General features: G+C 49.7%; 1 pseudogene; it reads right to left on the reverse strand.

The window, feature by feature from the left end:
- Window positions 1–6,190: 6,190 nt before the first annotated feature.
- Window positions 6,191–6,705, reverse strand: LOC147689116 (transmembrane protein 256 homolog pseudogene; annotated as a pseudogene).
- Between the last annotated feature and the right edge of the window lie 3,397 nt (window positions 6,706–10,102).

The following is a 10,102-nucleotide window of genomic DNA, read 5'->3' on the forward strand; positions in this document are numbered from 1 at the left end:
CTTTTGAAACAGTCAGCGCGTAAACTAATATAGAAAATGCTGCCACACGAAACTGCGTGCAAAAGGGGGAGGCCCAGGGGCAACACTTCTGTGAGGTTAGCGCGAAGTGCTGCTGAGGGGGAGGAACAGCGGATCAAAGGAATCCGCAGGAGCTTGTGAAATACTCGCCACTGGGCCAGTAAAAGGGCGGCGTCAGCATCCTCTCAGGGGAGGGAGCGTTTTTGAGGAGGCGCCTACAGCACCCACACGCGCACGCAGAATGCAGTGCAACAAAACAACTATCCCATTGCAAAATGAGGAAACAGTCCCTCGTCATCACCATTACAGGCACCCAGAGGATGCACAACGACACATCAACCTTAGGGATATGTGACGGTGAGCGAGTATTTCTCCCAGAACTGAGCAAAAAATGCAAATGTCAATTCCTTAAGCCAGCAATTGACTGGGGGACAATAAAACAAGGTTTGCTAGGGTTAAAACCATCACGACACCTAGGAAGGCAAGTAACTTATGTACCAGGTTACAATAATGCTGCGTGTTGAAAGCCACTTGGCAGGGTAGCAGCAGTTCCCGTGCCATAATACGAGCGTTTGCACGTGTAATGTAACAGGTTTTCATAGAAGGCGCTCTAGTACCTTCGGGTCGAGCCTGCGCTGTATAAAAGCACCGGGCTATAAGTAGAAGATACAAAACGCTTGGCAAGGAGGCGGGGGGCATCTCCCAATATGCAAATCGCGTGCGTCCGAACAGTGCATCATCTAACAGGACATAGGAGTAGAATTAAGCATGCGCGCGCCATCTACCATCGCCGCGCGTCCCAGCCTTCTGGCGCCCGTCCGAAGGGGCCGGTCCAGTTGGTATGGTTTTAGGCACCCGCAGCCGAAATTACATAGCGCTGCCAAGGGAGCCCCAAGCCTGTATCACCAGGTGTCACTGGGGGCGGTAGTCAGCACAGGGGAAACACCAGGTTAAAGTGTTTGTTCACTGTGAAAGATGTCTGAGAAGTTGTAGTTCTAGCATTCCAAAGGGCCTTTGAGTCCAGCGGAGGTAAAACACATGCGGGAGTCCACGCAGTGAGCGCAATATCGGAACACTTTCCTTGCCCTCTGTTCCCAAGCGTCACATTTGTAGAGGCCCCATCTGGTGTATCAGTGGATTTCTGTACCCATCGCCGGAGCCGGTGTTAGGCCTCATGGGCACACGTTCAAATCCCGGCGGGCCCACCCAGCCTCTCATTCATCTGGGGTCGATAAAAAATGAATACGTAGTGGGGGTAACATGAAACAGCTGTTCTTCAGCAGCGAGGTGAACGCGCGTTCAAAAATACACATGTTCGGTTATGTCATGCTAATGAATCTGAACAACCGATCCAACCAGTCACTGCTAATGACCTCCGCCGACCCAGAGCCATGGCTGAGAGCTTTAGAATGGTAGCAAACTGTCGCACACCACCGCAAGTGCTCCAGTGGTACTGTGTTTGTAACGCCTGACATTTTTAAAGGGTTTAAAGTAGGCAAGGCTTCCTTTGGGCCTAACTACGTTAATTTAGCAAGCAGGAGAGCGATGCCTCAGAAAACAAGCACGGGCGGTCTTTAGACAGCCGAGTGAGACTATATCGCGTGAGGAACTTGACATATTGGCTGCGGCCTGACCGCCCCATATGTGAATTTGGTGCCCTCAGACCGAAAACGGTGGAAGGGGAGCACTGGTGATGAATACATATGCCACAGAGCTGGCCTTTGTGGTGCAAACAGTGCGCAGCCAATTGGCTTGGTTTTAAGTGAGGGCGGCCGCCTGAAGCCCGATGCGAATATCACGACACCTAAGGCCGGCAGATTTCATTGTTAAGCGCTGGAACGCGCAAAAATCACGGAAGGCCACAGTTCCTGGAAAACCCCGTTGAATATTCAGTTCACTAGGAGTGGCTAACCTCCGGGCCGGGCTGGGAACAGGCGGACAGCTAATGCAGCATAGTGGTTAATCGATTTGTGGAGGAAGGTGAGGATAAACGCGCCGCACACAGGCGGCTCCCACGTGGCAGACAGAGCCAAGCAGCGTTTAAAAAAAAGAAAAAAAAAAAAAAAACGTAGAGTGGAAGGCAGACGGCTGCCGGGCACGTGTTGCCATTGAATACCGCAAGGAAAACAAGAGTTAATTGTCGCGCCGGGTGCGAGGGGCCCCGGCGCAGATCCTGCTCCCACCTCGGCGTGGAAAAGGAGGGCCGGCCTCACAAATAAAGGGAAAAGCACAGCTGCGCAAAAGTACGCAAGGCCGGCTCAGGATATGTGTGGCGGTTTTCCACATTGGGTGTTGTGCAAGGTCGCCCAGACCCTCTCGGCCACGACCAAGTATAGCTGGCGGAAGAAGGGGTGAGAGTCAGCGAGGGGCCGTCCGGTGACGCAAGTGCGCACTTAAGCCACAAGAATCACGGGAGCTGGGGGGAGCCGCAGGAAGACGTGCGCCTCCCTGCGGCGTGGCGGGAATGGTTACAATCGGATGGCTAAGGAGACACACCAACAGGGCGGTGTGTAGAAGTAGGCCACTCATTTTGGGATGCCGCACGGCAGGGTGAGGTGGCCTGGCCAAGGAGGGGAGTAGCGAACGGAGACGGCGCTCACGGCCCAGACCCGGCCGGACGGCAGGGCACATAAAGGTAGCGAGTTGGGGCCTAACTCCTTGGAGAAGCTACCCCTCCATACACGCAAAGGGCGTGGGTGACCAGCCAAAATGGCGGTCCCTGAGGTAACACGACAATGAGGAATACCAAGGGACCAACAAAAGAACTGGTTTGGTAGGCGTGCCATCTACGAACTGAATGTACCACGAAATGATCTGCACAATATGTTGATTGACATGTTTATGACCCAGATATGATTTATGAAAATGATGATGACATGTATGATTTATGACCCAGAGATGATTTATGATGATGATGGCATGTATGATTTATGACCCCGTTATGATTTATGACCACGGCGATGGCATGTATGATTTATGACCCAGACATGTTGTATGACACATTTATGACCCAGATATAATTTACGGGATATTGTGTTGACATGTATATGACCCAGATATGATTTATGATCCCAATAAAAAAAAAAAAACTGCGGCCAACAACCACCACAACAATTACGAGCTTGTTGGCTAAGTGTGTTGGGGATAACATTGGTTTGGGTCTTTGGGTAGATACTTCCACGGTATGGGGGAGTGCGGGGGTTATTGCAGAGGCCGCCGCATCCCCCCCGAAGGGGGGGGGGGAGGCTCAAGGGCCGGCGCCTTAATCCACGCCGAGCCCCAGTGGAAGAACCGGTTCTGGGCGCCCAGAAGCGGCGGGAAGACTTAACACCTCGCAGGGGAACATCCTGTTGACACCAAGGAACCCTCAGCCAATCGGGGGGACAGCATGGTACAAACCCCCCCAATGGGGTGGCCAGCTACAAGGAACGGACGTACAGAAGTGGGGGGATATAAGCCACCGCTCCCACCAGTTAGCTCCTAATTTTTGCGGAGCGGGGGAAGCGGCGCACCTGAACTTTTGGACCCACCCACCCACACCTAGGAACCAGCAGTTGTCGCAGTGCTGGACAGGAACACAAGCATTGACGGGAATGGTTACAATCGGATGGCTAAGGAGACACACCAACAGGGCGGTGTGTAGAAGTAGGCCACTCATTTTTGGATGCCGCACGGCAGGGTGAGGTGGCCTGGCCAAGGAGGGGAGTAGCGAACGGAGACGGCGCTCGCGGCCCAGACCCGGCCGGACGGCAGGGCACATAAAGGTAGCGAGTTGGGGCCTAACTCCTTGGAGAAGCTACCCCTCCATACACCCAAAGGGCGTGGGTGGCCAGCCAAAATGGCGGTCCCTGAGGTAACACGACAATGAGGAATACCAAGGGACCAACAAAAGAACTGGTTTGGTAGGCGTGCCATCTACGAACTGAATGTACCACGAAATGATCTGCACAATATGTTGATTGACATGTTTATGACCCAGATATGATTTATGAAAATGATGATGACATGTATGATTTATGACCCAGAGATGATTTATGATGATGATGGCATGTATGATTTATGACCCCGTTATGATTTATGACCACGGCGATGGCATGTATGATTTATGACCCAGACATGTTGTATGACACATTTATGACCCAGATATAATTTACGGGATATTGTGTTGACATGTATATGACCCAGATATGATTTATGATCCCAATAAAAAAAAAAAAACTGCGGCCAACAACCACCACAACAAGAAACTGTGATCTAAAGACGTATTTATAGATGTAGGTGAATGGTGGCCGTGGCGACCCGTTTGCAGTGGGAATCTAGAAGCAGTTCTATGAAAATGAACATCCTATGTTTTTATGTCGATTTTGAAATACTATATTCATTTCACTGATGCTTGTATTTAACATATTGTTTTAGACTGTAGTTATGGTTTACCCCATTGCACCCCAATTACATTTTATTGTTGTCACTGCCTTTCTTTTAACCTGTAATGTTCAAACTTGTAACCATATTAAAATACCCTAATCGCATAACATGTTCTCTTAAAACCATCTTATATTAAGATAAATAAGCTAGGGTGCCTATGTAATATTCACTAACACAACCACTGAGGTAGACAACAAACGTGCTGTAATTTATTGTACATTCCTCAGAATACAACATCCAATCACCAATCTCTAACACAGAGAAAGCTACTATTAAGTTCTGCCATATATAGTCTCCTGTTTAACAGAAGGATTCAACATCTATAATGCACATACATGGCAACCACATCACAGCCTGTATGATGGAATATGAATGTACATTTTAGATGGGACTGGGGCGTCTTTCATGGGTAGAAATAAGGAACAATAAACAGAACCTCAAAGGAACATTTTTTTAAAAAATCGGATCTTATAGTCTGTTGGGACCCAGGAAGTAACAAGCAGCCCCTCATCACGACTTCCTGTGGTGAGCAACAACATTATGAGCAGATAGAAAGTGCGGGGGCTGACAAGCTGGAAGAAGGGTTTGCCTATGCTCGCTTTTCAAAAACATTTTAACAAACCCTCTATTTCGCAAACTAATAGAAGTTCTGCCGGCTTAAATTATATTTTTGAATATACGGTGGATAAGGCACGGCAGGCAATTCTATAGAAAGCGAGCAGTATTCGTGTGGAGTAGCTCGGATGCCATTAACTACAATACCAGAAATGTCAAGTGGTTCCTGAGTCAAGGCAACTCGGAGAGCGAAAGATGCTGGTCCTTTGTGGTGCTCTGAACAGGCTGCACCATCCGCTTACATTCAGAGGCCGCTGACTGGTTTCCATTCAGATTTCAAAAAAACTGGAATGCCCTTTGGGAAAAACAGGAAATGGCATTTTTTAACTATGTATATCACACGAAACGGAGTGCAAAGATTGAAAACCCTATTGATGTTATGAGGCAGTGATAGCTTATACCTGTTCGGTTTACAGCAACACTATGTGGGGCTTGATTTATGAAACTCTATTTGTGTTAATTTTCCTTAATTGAGTAACTCCTATTTTATATAAATGAAAACACTTTTGCAATTGCAGCTGTAAAAACATTTACTCACAAACAGATTTTCACATGACAGCAAATGAACTGGGGGATTGGAGTCCCCAACAAGCATTCACAGAACGACACCAACTCTGTAGTCACGTAGTGGTTTAAAAACATAACCACGCCCGGGGCCCCGGGTTTTTATTACTTTTGCTATTGGCCTACCTCAGCCTCTACCAATCTGCTACGTACGCGGGGGTAGGCGGAGTCCCGGGCTTTTATTACGTTCGCTATTGGCCTATGTCAGCCTCTACCAATCTACTAGTACGTGGGGGTAGGTGGTTGCTTTCCGCTGCGTAATCTGAGACAATGGGACAGTCCGTGACTCGGGAACATTACATTCCTCCTTTACCAGGAGATGTTAAACAGGGTTAACATATAGACTTTTTTTTATGTTTACAAATTACTTTTATTTTGTTTGCAAAGAAAAGCTCTTTACCTCTCATTTGAGTCCAGCAAAAAGCAGTTCAGAAGATAAAAGACAATAATCTGTTATTTGCAAGCCCACACCAGTGTTCCCTTGAATGGCTTTGGTCATGGTTCAATTGCATTTATACATCAGCAAGGCTTTGATCATCTTGAATTGTCCAGTGCGGTTATTGGGCATCGACCTCTCCAGACACCCTGGCACACAAAGGCCTCGTGTGCATATATCAGCAGTCCACTTTAAGCACATTCAGGCAGTGCACCAGACAAGTTCCTCAGATGCTTGGCGAGATCTCGGGGTATCCGGCCGTCATGAATTTATCACCCGCCCTCTATCCTTCCATCTCAGAAGGCCAAGGCCAGCCAGCCCAGGATCAGTGCGGTCCCACCAATGGGTGCTGCCTCCCTAAAAATGGGGTCTGATGTGATGGCCTGGTAGTAGAACGAGCCGCAAATCAGGATCATGCCAGACGTGAGCAATGAGCCGGCCAGCAAGGGCCTGCGACAGTGCAGCACATCCAACAGCGCCAGACTGTGGAGGAAGTGGTAGTGATTGGATGTGGCATAGAGCTCTTTAAGGTACTCATCCCGGTCGCTGCGTCGAAATCCGTGAGCCCCGTAGGCTCCTGCAGTGACCCTCTAGTGCCCCTGACAGGGCCCGACTCGCCTCCACACCTGTCCTCCAGCCGCAGGCATGACACCTCCCGCCCTGAGCACCAGCCCGACAGACCCATGGCTTGCTGGAGAGCGTCCTGATATAGACTTACCAAATACTAAACAAAACACCATCTCAACGGTAGTCTACATCGTGGCTACAACAGTCACAACATACTCGTACTTGTCATCAGGTTTGCCAGCATCTGGTTACCGCTGTAGGCTCATCGATCACCATCTCGTCAGTCTGACACAAAGTCTTTATACTTTTGAGATGGTTTAGAGTGTGATCACAGCAAATAGTGTCCCTGTTTCGGTGAGGGTTCCCCTTGCTGCACAACATCTGTCGCTCCTGGACTCTTGTGGCTGGTGGCTGAGGGGGCTTCTGCTCAAAGTCTCGGGGAGTACAGAGTTTGGGTGCTGCAAAAAGGTCCTCCGAGAAGTTCCTGAATCAAACTCATTGGTCGCCCTCACTGTCTGTATCTTGAGAATTCGTTACAACTGGATCCTCTGGCGGGCCGGCGACTGACAGCTTGTCAGTGATTTCCTTTGGGAATCTTTTGAATTGGGATACGTTCCTAGTCACCGGCTCTTGCCTCTCCTTGCTGTCACCTTCGTGCCTTTGACTTCAATAACTACCCAAGGGTCCAGTTCGAATGGCAACCTGAATTTCCCTCCAGGATGGCGGTCTTGCACTAGTACTGTGTAGCCCACCATGATAGGGCTATCTCAGCGGCACCGCCTCTGGTAGGCATCTTCATTGGTGAGGGTGCTCAGGGTGTCTGACTGATTCAGAGGATTAGATGTTTCTTCCCACTTGGGGAGATGTGGAATGGTATCAGTCACTGACCGTCCGAAGCACAGTTTGCTTGGGGATATGCCTGTAGTGCAGTGGGGCGTAAGTGGGTACTCACTTAAGAACTGGTACAATGCTCGATCTATGTTGCGACTTTCAGCCTTTGCAATTTGGATCGCTTTGTTGAGGGTTCTCATCAGGCGCTCCACTTCTCCATTGACTTGAGTCTATCAAGGGGTGATCCAGTGGTGTTTGATGTTGTGGGATGCTAGGTAGTCTGTCAGCGTGGCGCTGTTGAACGGAGCCTGTTGTCAGAGCGAATTTCTCAGAACAGCCCATGGGTTGCCATGAACTTTTCTAGCTTCGTAATCACTTCTGCTGCAGACGTTGTTGTTACTATTTCCACCTCCGGGTAACGCGAGTAATCATCCACAACAACCAGCATGTGTCTTCCTCCAGGGAGACTTCCAAAATCGGTGGTCACTTTCTGCCATGGGACATTGGGGCCTGCCTCGGTGATGACTGGCTCCGGCCGGTCTGGTGGGCCTGTGGTAAGGCAGGCAGGGCAACTCTGCACAACGCCTTCTACCTTCTGATCCAGACCCGGGAACCAGACCTTGCTCCTGAGACAGTTCTTGGATTTGACAATTCCTTGGTGTACTCCATGCTCTAAGACTGCAGCCTTCTGTGCAAGGTCTTCGGGCAGTACCAGCTGTGGGCCACGGAGGAGACATCCATTGTTTGTCACGGACAGCTCCTGGTGCACTTGAGACAGGGCTTTCAGGATCGACTGGGCGTTTCGGTGCTGAGAGATGTTGGGTTTTGCAGTGCTTACCAATCTTCTCTGGTGACCGCTTTGATGGCGATCTGTAGGCAGTCATGAAGTCATGACGTCTTCCAGAGATATCGGAAGGGGTCTAGACCTGTCCATGACCATTCTCAAGTAGTCCTCAGTTGCTGCTGCTTCCGCAGCTTCAGAAGGCATGACCTTGATAGGAAGTCGGCAAGGTTTCGGGTACCGGGTTGGTATTCCATGGTAAATTGAAACTCTTGTGGTTGCAGGATTCATTTCTCGATCCTTGGGGGGGTCCTTATGAAGATCCATGAAACAGGGGGATCAGCGGCTTGTGATCCGTAATGACAGCGAATGGGTGGCCATATAGGACAATATAGAAGTGACAAAAGTCCCAGAGGAGAGCAATCACCGACCGCTCTATTTGTGCGTATCGCTGCTCTGGCGATATGAGTATGTGGCTGGCATAGGTTACTGGATCCCATTCTCCGCAGTCCTGTCTTTGGGCCAGAACAGCGCATAGGCCGATGGGGCTGGCATTCACTACTAGTTGTGACTCCTTCCGGGGGTCAAAAGGCATCAGAGTGGTGTCGGCAGCAAGAGCAGCCTTGGTTTACCGGAACGAATCTTCCTGCTAGTGCTCCCACACCCACAGGCTGGTTGCTTTGGTCAGGTCTCTGAGTGGACCGGTGAGGTCTGACAGGTTCTGTATAAAAGGTCCGCAATTGGTTACCAGGCCCAGGAAGCTGCGGACTCCTGACACCAATGACCGAGAGGGGCGTCTTGGATATCCTTACCTTTGTTGGGGTCAGGGCCGATTTCTTTATCTTAAAAGCGATATCCAAATAAGCTGATGTCTGTTCTTAGGAAGTCAAACTTCTCCCAGTGCAGGGTGAGCCCACTTTCTTTGAGACGTGAGAAGACGGCGTGGAGGGGAGTTAGATGCTCCTCTAAAGTGGGGGCATGGACCAGGATGTCGTTTAGTCTGTGAAAGACACCTTTGACAATGTTCTGGAAGACTTCGGCGACGCTGGAGATGTCAAAGTTGAGCCTTGTGTACCTCCAGAGTCCTGCGTGGGTTGAAAATGTGGTGATAGAGCGGGAGTTTGGCTGTAGTGGTATCTGATGGTAGCGGACTAGAGGTCCATTTTAGAGAACCATTCTGAGCCTGCCAGCTCGCCGAGGATATAGTCCATGGTCGGTGAGAGGAGACGTTCCCATTTGATCGCTTAATTCGTAACCCTCGTATCAACACAAATGTGCACAACATCCAGTTGTTTGGGCTTCTTTGCCACCATGATGGGGGATACTCATGTTGTGGGTCTGTGCACACGTTCAATGATGCCGGCTTTTTCTAGGGTCAGAGATGGAAATCAATTCTCTGATGCCTGAGGGCTATCGGGGCAACCGTCTTGTCAATGTGCAGATGGATAGCTGGACCTTGTGAACACCTGATCCCCTCAGACAGCTGTGTAAAGTCCTGCAGCAGGCGGTCTAGATCATGTGTGTGCATGATAAATGCAAATTTTTCTTGAGATGGTCGGCAGCTGAGTAGGAACCTGGATCCTTCTTGTGAGACATAGACTTTTGCTCTCTGATGGGTGGAGTCGTGAGATAGGTTTGCTTGAAATACGCCACATAGTCTCAGTGGTGAGCGGTTACCGAAGGCGTAGACTTGCACGCTGGTGTTTCGCAGTGCTGGTGGGTTGGGTAGGCTGTAGTAAATGTTCGCAGCCATGAGGTTGATTGTGGCTCCCATATCTACAAGAGCTGCGATGGGGTGATCTTGCACACCAATTTTGCACATTGGGGCAGTATGGCGGGCAGCTTTGAGGGTATCTATCGTTCTC

The sequence above is a fragment of the Lissotriton vulgaris genome, chromosome 10 (genome assembly GCF_964263255.1).
Source record: "Lissotriton vulgaris chromosome 10, aLisVul1.2, whole genome shotgun sequence".
NCBI classification, from domain to species: domain Eukaryota; kingdom Metazoa; phylum Chordata; class Amphibia; order Caudata; family Salamandridae; genus Lissotriton; species Lissotriton vulgaris.